The sequence below is a fragment of the Ambystoma mexicanum genome, chromosome 10 (assembly GCF_040938575.1).
Source record: "Ambystoma mexicanum isolate Mex_15411 chromosome 10, UKY_AmexF1_1, whole genome shotgun sequence".
NCBI lineage: Eukaryota > Metazoa > Chordata > Amphibia > Caudata > Ambystomatidae > Ambystoma > Ambystoma mexicanum.
In genome coordinates, this window is record NC_090932.1 from 1,482,887,903 (window position 1) to 1,482,901,988 (window position 14,086).

The following is a 14,086-nucleotide window of genomic DNA, read 5'->3' on the forward strand; positions in this document are numbered from 1 at the left end:
TCCATGGCATAGACTGGGCCCTAGCAAAAAAATCTGGATCAATTCCATGTGTTTGCATGGTCAGCACATTCAATGCCAGATCTTTCACAAATTCAAAATCCATCTGCTGGAAGATTGGCATTGCCACCCACTGTTTGCTTATTTTGGTACACTCCTTGTTGTAACGAGGCATCCCGAAAGTTCCTGCAGTTTTTGCTTGTTCCCTTACAATGTGCTTGTTCTGCGCAAGTACAGCCAGTCTTGTTCTGGCCTCCATACTGTCTATGCCAAAATGCAACCTTTTAGACCGGTACTCTAGGCACATATTATGAAACGGCTCCAAATATCCAGTGTGGCAGAACTCGGGGAGTCCCCTCATGTCTCCTGAAGCGTTTTGTCGTACACAATCTTCTCAACTACCGTGTGAGGAAGGCAGCCTGGAACCAACCACCTTTTCTTATGCTCCTGCTGCGTGCTCTATGGTTCATGCGCACATTCATGGAAATATTTGGTTTCTTTCCAAGAGTGTATGTTAGAACAATGGTGCATCAATGAATGCCATTTTTAAAGCAGGATATCTACAGATCCAGCACAAGTTTTTTAGCTCCACCAAAGATGGTTGCTGAGACTGTGAGCAATTTAAAATGTTTTCTGTAGCCTTTGTTTTCCAGCAGCTGTAATTTATTTTGAAATTGAGTTTGCGACGTGCCATAAATCACATTGATGCTTTATGTCTCGGAGCTGCTCTCGCATGACCTTGGCTATTGAAACGTGCCTGTCAGTGGCTATCAGGTCAATTTGCATTCCTCTGGATTGCAGAAGTTGAATAGATTTAATAAAACCATAGATTTCCATGGAAACAGAAGATGTACATTCAGATACTTGCATGACTGAACTCACTATTATTTTGGTTTCCATGTCTTGGAAGCGGGAAGGGCAGTATGTAGCAGAAACACCTGGACTGTCACACTGTCCATCACAAGCAAGCCAGAGCCTTTTGCCAACGAGAGCATTGTCCATTGATATCTGTTTAAGTGTCCATGCCTGGCTAATAGCGGGAACAAGAAATCCTTCTGATATTTGTAGTACTGGGGTTTTGAAAGGCACTCGAGTTGCACAAATTTAAGAAAACTTGAAATTGTACAGTACATTGATCCGCTAAACAAAAAAGCAGAAGAACGAAGTAAATTTCCAGCAGGCACTTTTTCAAGTATAGGTTGAGCATACCATGTAAATTAGTTATGGTATTGTAGATAGCTATCCTTGATCTTCAGGTTGGTGCCTTTGACTACACGAGTAAACTTCACCAATGGCTCCCCACATATCCTCCTACGCAATTTATTATCAGTTTTAATCATTTTCATAACCTTGATGAGGCAGCAGTTGAATACAATGTATTTTGTCTCTTTTAATAGCCAATTGTCCTGAAGTATACTGGTTTGCGATACCATGTGGTGGATAAGTCCTCAACACTAGGAAGAGTGAAGTCCACATCACAAGCACAATCGGCAAAAAGTAGCAAAGATACTTTGAATATTTCTGTGTGTGATGTTTCCAACTTGTCCACATGTATTGGAGAAAGAGGGAACATTGTTTCTTAGATAGCATTTATTTAGAGGGTGTGGATTGTGCGACCAGTTCTGCAAGCAATTCTGAAACATTTTCTGTGTTGTCTGTTTCTTCTGGGTGATGTTGTGTGCTGTAACAATGATCCAGGGTTACTTTCCATGGGTCACTGCTGACATTCAACTCAAATTACAGCCACTGGACATCTGCATCACGACACTGAATCTTGCGAGGACCATTTTCAGCCTCATAATGTAGCTTGCAAAGTGGCAACGGTTTGGCAAGCAACATCATTAGTTTGCGTAGAGATGTTTTGTTCCTCTTCTTCCTAGGCCTATAATTGAAGAGAAAAATAAATAGCACACAATCAGAATATATGAATTACAACATGAAAATGTAAAATCAATGAAATAAGTGATAAACAACTTCTTTTTTTAAAAAAAACCTTTCTGTTATGTACCCTTTTTTCTGGATTTTCCTTGAAACAGTCAAATTGGATTTGACGACCACCGTACCAAGCTGAAAGACAGCATTTTGGAATTGTATAAACCATGAAATGTGCTCTTCCACTTAAAGAAGCTTATATACATATAAAACAAAATGTCACTATGGAAACCATTGGAACATATTAAATATTACATCACAGTTCAAATGGATAATTGATATTTTACAATATCTTATGTATACCTCTTGTTCAAGTGTCTCTTCAGTTTCGACTACTTCAGTAGTACATTCCTTGTACATAACAAATTCAAAGAACATTGATTACATTGTTAAACAATTTAATGTTAAAATCTTTGATCTCACAAAGTACATTGTGAGAAAGTTGATTTAATGATTGTCGACCTTACAATATAAGTTAAATTATGTAAAAAGATATGCTTAATCGTCTGCTTAATATTTTGAAATGAGTATTGACAAAGTCGAACACTGTGTACGTGTAATATTTTAAAAAGATATATTTAAAAACTGTACCTGATAACCTTCAGAGATGTCGCAGGTAGGTGGTCTGAGATCATCCTGCAAAACATATTGATTAAATAGTGGCCCCTTTAATGTGTTGTAATGTTATTTTGTTTCAATGATTCAATTTTTCGCTAAGCAGGGAAAGTTTATAAACAAAAACATACACCATTCGTATAGTGAAAGGGTCTATGTTATTCAGAGACAAAGTACATTTTTCTGAAGGTTTACTTTCATTGTTGCATGTGTTTCTGTGATAAATACATCAAGGTTGTTGATGGAATGCTTTGCAATTTTCTGACAGTATTGCAAATGATCAAACAAATAAGATATTTTTAATCAATAACTATTAGAATAAATCAATAAATGATCACTTCGCAAACCTCATGCTCCAGCTATTACTCTGCAAGAACAAATACAAAGAGCCATACATCAGGCAGTTGTCTAGTAAGTGTGGGACATGGGGGCTTATTGTTTTCATAATGTCTATATCACAACTGAGCTTCCAACATACTCTTTTTCCCCTGATTTACCCCACAGCTGATGAAGGTCTTTGAGTAAACACGGCGCTTACTTTGTTTTGCCACTTCCCACACAGTGACACCGCATCAGGAAGCACTGCACGCTCCAAACTATCAAAAGGTAGTTCTAACAAAAACGAATGTACAGTGATGATTTATTATACAAAAAACAAAAAGAGAAAGTAAATGCAGTTCTCTTCTTCTTTGATGTTTTGCAGTTAGGAATGACTCCAAAGGCAGAAATATGATGCCAAACAATGAAATTTAACTCCCACACGTGAATGAAGCTACGCAAGTAGTAGGTCAGTGGGGTGCAAATTCCTTTCCTTATGCTGTTCGTTTAAATCATTAGGATCACAATCACGATAGGTTTTTAATTTAGTTTTCATTTGTTTTATTTGTAGGCAGTACATGCAGAGCACATGATTCACTGCCTTTTTTGCTTGCACACTGAAAGATCGATAGCGTCCTGAAGAAGGAGGCAGACTACACATCTTACATCCAGATTGTTTCTGTGGTGTTGTTGCTCTACCTCCAGAAACACAAGTCGGTGTAGACGTGTCATGATACAAGTCATAATGTCATGCTTACCGAATGTCACCTTGGTACTAACATCACAATCACTGGAATAGAAAGTGTGAGTTATCTATCTGTCCAAAGGGTTGAAAAGCTGCCATTACCATGCCTCTGTGAAATATGTCATACCGATGCCATGATTTGCACTTTGAAGACCCACAAGATAATGTTGATATATCTTTTTGTGTTTTAGCCAGACCATTGACACACCTGGCTCATAGATGGTCATTTTTAACTATGTGGATATTAATTAAAATATGTTTTTTCTGACACCTACGTTTTTGTGCTCAATGCAGCTAAGTGAAACTAACAATCACTTATAGGAATAGCCACCCCGCCGACAAGTGTGTAGGAAAGTTGGGTAGCTAGTGGTGTTTCTGTGCTCCTTAATATGATGACTATATATGACATATGATATGATATGGCATTTATAACGTACCTATACACAAGTGTTTTAAGGCGTGACGAGGCGAGGGAAGGGGAACAAAGGAATGACAGAGACAACAATCTTACTGGGCAGGTGACAGTGAGATCGCGCAAGTGCAGAGAGGGGGAGGGGAGAAGTGCGGGGGAGACAGAGAGGGTGCAGTGCACTGCATAGGATACACAAAAAAATAAATAAGACACTAAATCAATAGAAAGTGCAGCCAGCTGTGGCAAGTCCAAGGATAATTGTAGACATCAGGTGTCAAGTGCTGTAGGGGGTTGTAGGGATACAGAAACAGTCCCCGAGTGCAATGGTTGCCAGGGGGCAGTGCAAGTGTGCAACTGGCGGGGAGGGGACCTGGGCCTGAGAACATAGGGTAGCCAGGTTAACCAGTGCATTTTCAGGTTCAGCCATGAGGTCTGCAGGGGAGAGGAGGAAAGAAAGCAGAAGCAAAGAGGAAGGTCTTGAGGTGCTTCCAGAACCGGAGATGGTTCTCCTCAAGTTTCAGAGAGGCAGGGAGGCTGTTCCAGAGGGAGGCCCCAGCAGAAGAAAGAGATCTACCACAAATTTGTGGCTTGGAGAAGCGACTGACCCTGTGGGAGTTGGAGGCGGATGAGCGAAGAGCTCAAGAAGGAAGATATTTAGGAAGAGAGAGTTGAAGGTATTGAGGCCTCAGGTCCCAGAAGGCATTGTGGACGATGCAGAGGGTTTTGAACTGAATCCTCGCCGCCACTGGCAGCCAGTGGAGAGATTTCAGTCCAGGAGAGATACGATCCCTGGGCTTGAGGCCAAGGACAAGTCTCGCAGTCCTGTTTTGGATGAGTTGCAGAGGGCGGAGAGGAGAGGCAGGCAGATTTAGAAAGAGGCTGTTGCAGTAGTCCAGCCTAGAGAGAACCAGGGCTCTGGAGACAGTGAGCTTCTGGGGGAAAGAGAGGAAAGGAAGAATACCTCTGAGGGCGTGCAGTTGGTAGTGTGCCTTCTTAGAGACATCAGAGATGTGAGAAGAGAAGGAGAGTGTGGAGTCAAAGATGACCCTGAGGTTTTTAGCCTCACAGGTGGGAGCAGGGAGTGCTCCAAGAGAGACCGGCCAGAGAGTGACAGGAAAGCAGGGAGCAGGTGTGCTGATGAGGAGAATCTCGGTCTTACTGGCAATAAGGCAGAGATCATTGGCGGCACACCACTCCTGGATAGCAGACAGACAGTCAGAGATAAGAGAAGGAGATGAGGTGGCAGAAGGGAGCCTGAAAATGAGTTTAGTGTCATCCATATAGCACTGAAAGTTGGGACAGAGACGGCAATGAGGTGGGCAAGAAGTGCCAGGTATTGGTTGAACAGCCAGGGAGAGAGGTTAGACCACTGGAGAACACCACAGGTAGAGATAGAGATAGAGGACAGGAAGGATCCAAGTTGGACCTGGGAGGGTCGATCAGAGAGGAAAGAAGTCAGCCAAGCCAGGGCTTGATCGGTGATACCAGGGTATCACAGAGACGGTTGAGCAGGATGACATGGTTGACCGTGCCAAAGGCAGAAGAGAAATCAAGTAAGATGAGGAGACAGGGGATGTTGGAATCAAGGTTGGAGACCAGGTCTTCACGAATGTTCAGGAGAGCAGGTTCTGTGCTCCTGGCAGCTCTGAAGCCAGACTGATGGTCATAGAGACAACCAGCAGATTCAGTGTGAAGATTAAGCTATGAGATGGGGTAACGCTCACCTGGTATCCCCGGGGACATCACTCAGCCTGTTCTGACCTCTTACGACCTCAAACCCTTCCCTGGAGTCTACTCAACTCGAGATTGGGCCTGAAACACAGGATTGGTAGAGTTTAACTCCCTATTGTCTCTGTGTGCTTGAACCCCTTCTTCCCCGGGGTCTAACCCTTCCCTTTGATCCACAGCTCACATTGTTTTCTTGGAAAGTGTGCTCTCCGTCCTGCTTTCAGCGCAGTGGCGCGTTGATTGATGTGGGCTTGTTGCTGCCTAGTTACTTCACTGGCAAGAGTCCGACAGGTAAGTATAATGAGTCTTTTGAACAGTTCTCTAACTTTGTTCCTTTCCCTCCTTAGATGATGGGCGGCATCTAGGGATGGCGGCGCGCTGCTGAGATAAGTAGCGCTGAAGGTGAGTGAGAGCGCGATGCGCGATGCACCCCTTTTGTATTTGCATTGGACTGAGTTCTTTTTCTGTGTCTTTTAGGTGCCGCAACGTTTTCAGCGTGGATGCCGGTTATGAAGAACAAATGCGGTGGGTAAGCGCGGTATGCAGCGCCTCTAGATGTTTCCACGCTAACCTGGAGTGTCTTTTCCCTCTTGCAGATGGATGAGAAGTTCCGGAGACAGAGTTCCCCCAGAGCAGCTGGGATTCAGGTAAGCGTTTGAAGCTTGTACAGTCTTTAAAAATAAGCGAAGATTTGCTGAATGCTTACTAATGCCTTTTTTCTGTTCTTTTCCCTTTTCCTTAGGAAACGGCGTGCCGGGATGGGAATGACACCACCGAAGATGCCCGCAGAACAGAAGAAGCGATGAATGATGGGCAGAAGCGCCGCACAGTAAGGCTGTTTCTAACGGTGTTCTTGTTCTTGCAGGAGCCGAGCGCAGAAGAAAGATGCAGGCCTACTGGAGATCGATCCGAACGCGGTGAGTGTCACGCTGCAGGTGCAGAAAACACAAAGCATGTTTCTCAGCCTGGGTGTGGCTTAAATCGTTTCTGGGTATCCCAGGTGTCTCTGGGCTGAACCACACCCAAAAGACCAGACTGCACATGCTGTTCTAGGAATCGAAATATGTGGGGGCATCCATCTTGTCCCCATCAATGCACTGCAAGTCCAATCCCCAATGTTATCCTATGGGAGTGAGTGAGTCTGGTGCCACAAGCACCAAGTCTGACTCCAAGTGGGTCTTTGGAGGGATGGAGAGGCCCTTGAGGGCCATGTAGGTGATCGTGGCCTGGCTCCAGCCTGACATCTTGGAGGGCTGGGGACATGAGGGGCAGGAATCATGACACCACTCCCCCCAAGACCCTCTCAAGGTGGCTCTTCCGTCTGGTCCTGGTTTGTTTGGATGGTTTTGATGAAATCGTCTAAGCAAGCGAGTTGCATGGATGTACTCACAAGGCTCCTATGTCCTGTCTTGTGGACCATACCCCTTCCAGTCTACTAAGTAGTATAATTTGGATCTGATGTACTTTGAATCCAGGATGTCCTTGACTTCGAATTCTGGCTCCCCGGCGACTACTACTGGCTGCGGTGGCATTGTTACCCGGGTCCCAGGTTGAACAGGTTTAAGGAGAGACACGTAGAACACAGGATGAATCTGCATGTTTGACGGCAAAGCTAGTTTGACTGCCACAGGATTTATCACGGAGGTGACGGTGAATGGACCCAGGTATCTTGAACGGAAAGTTTGGGTTCCTTTAATGGACACGTCTTTAGACACCAGCCAGACTTTGTCCCCCACTTGGTAGTTGGGGGCCTTTGCTCAGAGTTGATCAGCAAACTTCTTTTGGCGATTCTTAGCTTGAAGTAGGTGTTCAGCTGCCCTTTTAAAGGTTTGAGAAATGGTCGTGTGCAAGGTTTTGACTGCTGGCATTTCCAGGGTTGTAGGAACGTCCAACTCAGAAGTACGTGGGTGTCTGACATACATGGTATAAAAGGGTGTCTGCCCAGTGAAGGTGTGTAGGGAATTATTATAAGCATATTCAGCTATCCATAATAGGTCGAACCAGCTTCCTTCAGCTTGGTGTAACATGCAACGCAGATACTGCTCGAGCGTTTGATTTGTCCTCTCATCCGTTTTGGGGATGGTGACTGATGGATAGCCGGATGTCGATCTGGGCCATAGAGCAGCATTTTCTCCAGAAGTTAGATACAAATTGAGTACCTCGGTCTGAGACTAAAACTGAAGGAAACCCAAGGAGCCGTACGATGCCTTCAAGAAATACCTTTGCCAGAGTGGAAGCATTTGGGAGACCCTTAAGAGGAATGAAATTATTGAAGATAGATCCACGACCACAAGAATAGTGTTGAACACTTGACTGGGTGGTAAATCAGTAATAAAATCGAGGGACAACGTGTGCCAGGGTGCTGGTGGGATTTCCAATGGTTGTAATAGCCCAGCCGGTTTCTGCTTGGATGACTTGTTTTGAGCACACACTCCACAAGATAGGATGAATTGGATAATGTCTTTACGCCACGTGGGCTCCCAATAATTTCGTTTTACCTTGGCTAGGGTTTTAGCGATTCCGGGGTGGCCCTCGATCAATGAATCATAATAACCGGACATGACTTTTTCTCGAGTTCTTGGTTTGGTAAGAATAAACGATTCCTGAAGTAGGGCAACTGATCTTTTATCATGTAATGTTCTCCTTGTGCACTCCACACTTGTAATTGCTACGGACTCATCAGGTTTTGGATTTCTTCATGTAATTCTTTCTGTGTTATGATTGCTGTGATTCCTAGGAGCTTGTCACTCGGGATGATTGATAATGGGTCAGAGGTCTGATACCCTTGCTCTTCCACCCCCATACGGGAAGGGCGTCGGCCTTCCCGTTTTTCACCCCTGGTCGAAATGTAATCATGTAGTCATATTCAGCAAAAAAAAGAGCCCAACGTAGTGGTCGTGAGGATTAGACCTTTGCCGTTTTTAGGTACTGGAGGTTCCCGTGGTCAGTTATTACGGTGATTGTGTGTCTGGCGCCCAAGAGGTAGTGCCGCCAGGCCTTAAAGGCTGACTTAATGGCCAGGAGTTCTTTGTCTGTGATAGCGTAATTGAGTTCAGGGGGTGTGAATTTACGCGACCAGAAGGCAACAGGGTGTAACTGGCCCATTTCAGGGTCCTTTTGTAAGAGGACGGCTCCGATAGCTTGCATGAGGCGTCCGTTTCCACCAGGTATGGGAGATCAGGGCGAGGGTGGCGTAAGATTGGGGCGGGCAGATGTGAATCTTGCTTTGAGTTCCTGGAAAGCTTCCTCGGCTTCTGTTGTTCACTGGAACTTTTTGTTGCTTTTCCTTAGCAATGTCGTGATGGGATGCACGATTTGTGAAAATCCTGGGATGAACCGGCGGTAGAAGTTTGCAAAACCCAGCATACTTTGAACCCCCTTGAATGAATTTGGGGATGGCCAGTTCAGGATAGCATCTACCTTGTGTACATCCATTCGGATTCCATTCGGGCTGAGAATAAAGCCCAGGAATTCCACCTCGGAGAAGTGGAATGAGCACTTTTCGAGCTTGCCGTAGAGCTGGTGTTGACAGAGTTTCTCCAATACGGATCGGACGTGTTAACGTGGTCCTGCTTTGATGCAGAATATACTAGAATATCGTCGATGTACACTAGAGCACAGACATCAATCAATTCCCGTAGGACATCATTCATGAAGTATTGAAATGCTGCAGGCGCGTTGCAAAGGCCAAAGGGCATTACTTGATATTCATACAAGCCGCATTTGGGGCGAAAAGCGGTTTTCCATTCCTCCTCCTGTTTTACGCGAACAAGGTGATATGCCCCCTTCAGGTCTAGTTTTGTGTAGATTTGGGCATCTTTGACGTGATCAAGCAATTCAGGGATCAGTGGCAGGGGGTAGCGTTTTTTTACGGTAATCTGGTTCAGTGCGCGATAGTCGATGCACGTTCTCAAGTCCTCCTCCTTTTCTGGTACAAAGAATAGAGGACTGGCTGCTGGAGACTTCGAGGGACGGATGAACCCCGTTGGCCAGGTATTGGTCAAGATAGGCATTCAGGTGCTGCTTTTCTGGTTCTGTGAGTGCGTAAATTCACCACAAGGGATTGGTGCGCCTGGTATCAGGTTGATTTGGCAATCGTATGGTCTATGCGGTGGCAGGGTATTAGCCTGTTCTTTCTGAAAGACATCTTGAAAGTCCTGGTATTCGCTTGGTAGGGAGCCGATTGCCACAGTCACAAGCGTGGAGGTTCTGGTGTCTATTGGTTGTTTCTCTTGGCGATAACATGTGTGAGCGCAAGTCTCAGGAAAGGCCAATTCTTTTGCTCGCCAATCGATTCGAGGATTGTAAGCTACCAACCATGGCATTCCCAAAATCAACCAGAACTGTGCTGCCTTAATGAGGTCGAAAACGATAGATTATTGGTGTCCATCCTGGCACAGAAGGGATAAAGCTGCAGTGCATTGGGATACTGGACCAGAAGCTATTTCCGTGCCGTCGACATTGGTAACAGTGTCGGTGGTTGATTTAGGGTGTAACGGAAGCCCCATCTTTGCCGCAAGATCCTGGTCGATGTAATTCCCAATGGCTCCACTGTCTATGTACGCTCTTACTGCGTGCATCCGAGATGGTTGTTGGTGATTGATCAAGACCAAAGATAGTGCAAAATGGGAGGTCTGCAGTTCACTTTCTTCGCTCGACAAGTGGACCCCTACACTTGCCGGGCTGAGGAGTTTTCCGATTCCTTGATGGTATCTTCCTTGTCCGTGGCCCCTACCGTCCTCCTCGGTGGCTTCACAGGGCACTCTTTAAGGAAATTACCTGAACTTCCACAGTACAGACATAACTGCTGCTGTCTCCTTTTATCCCTTTCTGCTTTAGTCAAGGGGGATTTGACCCCCCCGATTCGCATTGGTTCTCCTGAACCTTCCGTTGTTCGGGCAGTATTGTCCTTTGAACGCACATACATAGGGCGAGGGTCCGGTCTGGTTCGATCTGCTCTTCGGTCCTGCAACCTATGATCCAGTTGAACAACAAGGTCAATGAATTCTGAGCAGTCTTTCGGGGGGTTCACTACTTGTGCGAGAACATCCTTGAGCTCCCCCCGCAACCCCCAATGATACAACGTGGTTCTCTTCTCCACTGGCGATTCTTCTTCAACTACGAGTCTATTGAACGTGGCTATGTATGTTAATAGGTCTTGATTCCCTTGGCGTAGGGACAGACGTTCGTTGTCTAATGCCTGCCCATGAGTACGACAGGCAAACAGCTTTTCCATCTCCTGCTGAAAGCCCCTGAAGTCATGCAGCAAAGGATCGTTTTAGGCCACAAAGGGAACAGACCAGTCTGCGGCACTACCACTCAGGTAGGATAGCACAAAAGCGACCCGTGATTGGTCATTCGGAAAGGCCCTTGGCCTACAAAGGAAGTGCAGGCGGCACAGGTTCATGAACGTTGCAAACCTCTTGGGATCCCCCGTAAATCGTTCGGGCGGGGCCCAGGGAACTGCCCCAGGAAGGGTTATCTGAACGGGATTGGCTGATGGCGCTGGCATCGAGGGCATGCTTCCCGGCAATGGTGCATGCCCTGCTTGTGACTGGAAAAGTTGCCGGCTTAAATCATGAGTGCGTTCTCTGGCTACTATCAGCTCTCTCCTCAGAGTGTTGGTCTGCTGCCTGGCTGCATGTACTTCGGAACGTAGCTGCCCCAACATGTGGGCTAACTGGTCGGTTTCTGACGTTTCCATGACGCCCAGGTGGATTTTGATGTGAGGCTTTGTGTTCTGTAACTGTCATGATTCCTGCCCCTCATGTCCCCGGCCCTCCAAGATGTCAGGCTGGAGCCAGGCCACGATCACCTACATGGCCCTCAAGGGCCTCTCCATCCCTCCAACGACCCACTTGGAGTCACACTTGGTGCTTGTGGCACCAGACTCACTCACTCCCGTAGGATAACATTGGGGATTGGACTTGTAGTGCATTGATGGGGACAAGATGGATGCCCCCACATATTTCGGTTCCCAGAACTGCATGTGCGGTCTAGTCTTTTGGGTGTGCTTCAGCCCAGAGACACCTGGGATACCCAGAGACTATTTAAGCCACACCCAGGCTGAGAAACATGCTTTGCGTTTTCTGCACCTGCAGCGTGACACTCACTGTGTTCGGATCGGTCTCCAGTAGGCCTGCATTTTTCTTCTGCGCTCAGCTCCTGCAAGAACAAGAACACCGTTAGGAACAGCCTTACCTTGCAGCGCTTCTGCCCATCATTCATCGCTCCTTCTGTTTTGCGGGCATCTTCGCCGGTGTCATTCCCATCCCGGCACGCCGCTTCCTAAGGAAAATGGAAAAGAACAGAAAACGGGCATTAGTAAGCATTCCGCAAATCTTCGCTTATTTTTAAATACTGTACGAGCTTCAAACGCTTACCTGAATCCCAGCCGCTCTGGGGGAACTCTGTCTCCGGAACTTCTCATCCATCTGGAAGAGGGAAAAGACACTCCAGGTTAGCGTGGAAACATCTAGAGGCGCTGCATACCGCGCTTACCCACCGCATTTGTTCTTCATAACCGTCATCCACGCTGAAAACGTTGCGGCACCTAAAAGACACAGAAAAAGAACTCAGTTCAATGCAAATACAAAAAGGGTGCATCGCGCATAACGCTCTCACTCACCTTCAGCGCTACTCATCTCAGCAGCGCGCTGCTATCCCCGGACGCCGGCCATCATCTAAGGAAGGAAAGAAACGAAGTTAGAGAACTGTTTAAAAGACTCATTATACTTACCTGTCGGACTCTTGCCAGTGAAGTAACTAGGCAGCAACGAGCCCGCATCAATCAACGCGCCCCTGCGCTGAAAGCAGGACAGAGAGCACACTATCCAAGAAAACAAGGTGAGCTGTGGATCAAAGGGAAGGGTTGGACCCCGGGGAAGAAAGGGTTCAAGCACACAAAGACAATAGGGAGTTAAACTCCAGGTGAGTGACCTGGTATCCACGGGGACGTCACTCAGCCTGTACTGACCTCTTACGACCTCAAACCCTTCCCCTGGAGTCTTTTCGACTGGAGACTGGGCCTGAAACACAAGATTGGTAGAGTTTAACTCCCTATTGTCTCTGTGTGCTTGAACCCCTTCTTCCCCGGGGTCCAACCCTTCCCTTTGATCCACAGCTCACCTTGTTTTCTTGGATAGTGTGCTCTCCATCATGCTTTCAGCGCAGGGGCGCGTTGATTGATGCGGGCTCATTGCTGCCTAGTTACTTCACTGGCAAGAGTCCGACAGGTAAGTATAATGAGTCTTTTGAACAGTTCTCTAACTTTGTTCCTTTCCTTCCTTAGAAGATGGCAGGCGTCCGGGGATGGCGGCGCGCTGCTGAGATGAGTAGCACTGAAGGTGAGTGAGATCGCGATGCGCGATGCACCCCTTTCGTATTTGCATTGAACTGAGTTCTTTTTCTGTGTCTTTTAGGTGCCGCAACGTTTTCAGCGTGGATGCCGGTTATGAAGAACAAATGCGGTGGGTAAGCGCGGTATGCAGCGCCTCTAGATGTTTCCACGCTAACCTGGAGTGTCTTTTCCCTCTTGCAGATGGATGAGAAGTTCCGGAGACAGAGTTCCCCCATAGCGGCTGGGATTCAGGTAAGCGTTTGAAGCTCGTACAGTATTTAAAAATAAGCGAAGATTTGCAGAATGCTTACTAATGCCTTTTTCTGTTCTTTTCCCTTTTCCTTAGGAAGCGGCATGCCGGGATGGGAATGACACCGCCGTAGATGCCGGCAGAACAGAAGGAGCGATGAATGATGGGCAGAAGCGCCACAAGGTAAGGCTGTTCCTAACGGTGTTCTTGTTCTTGCAGAAGCTGAGTGCAGAAGAAAGATGCAGGCCTACTGGAGACCGATCCGAACACGGTGAGTGTCACGATGCAGGTGCAGAAAACGCAAAGCATGTTTCTCAGCCTGGGTGTGGCTTAAATAGTCTCTGGGTATCCCAGGTGTCTCTGGGCTGAACCACACCCAAAAGATTAGACTGAACATGCAGTTCTGGGAACCGAAATATGTGAGGGCATCCATCTTGTCCCCATCAAAGCACTACAAGTCCAATCCCCAATGTTATCCTACGGGAGTGAGTGAGTCTGGTGCCACAAGCGCCAAGTCTGACTCCAAGTGGGTCTTTGGAAGGATGGAGAGGCCCGTGAGGGCCATGTAGGTAATCATGGCCTGGCTCCAGCCTGACATCTTGGAGGGCTCGGGACATGAGGGGCAGGAATCATGACAGATGGCCAGCTTTTCCAGGAGTTTGCCCCGGAAAGGAGTGATGGAGATTGGGGGATAGTTAGCCAGGCAGGAAGGGTCGGCAGAGGGTTTTTTAAGAAGAGGGTGCACAAGGG

General features: G+C 46.8%; 1 long non-coding RNA gene across 1 annotated transcript in view; it reads right to left on the reverse strand.

Moving 5' to 3' along the window:
• The window catches only part of LOC138492447 (uncharacterized), a 151,676-nt gene that overhangs the window by 84,440 nt on the left and 53,150 nt on the right, over nucleotides 1–14,086 (reverse strand). Inside the window, exon 3 of the long non-coding RNA XR_011276207.1 lies at nucleotides 2,521–2,565. This is a non-coding gene — a long non-coding RNA (uncharacterized lncRNA). The remainder of the gene's footprint in view (nucleotides 1–2,520; nucleotides 2,566–14,086) is intronic.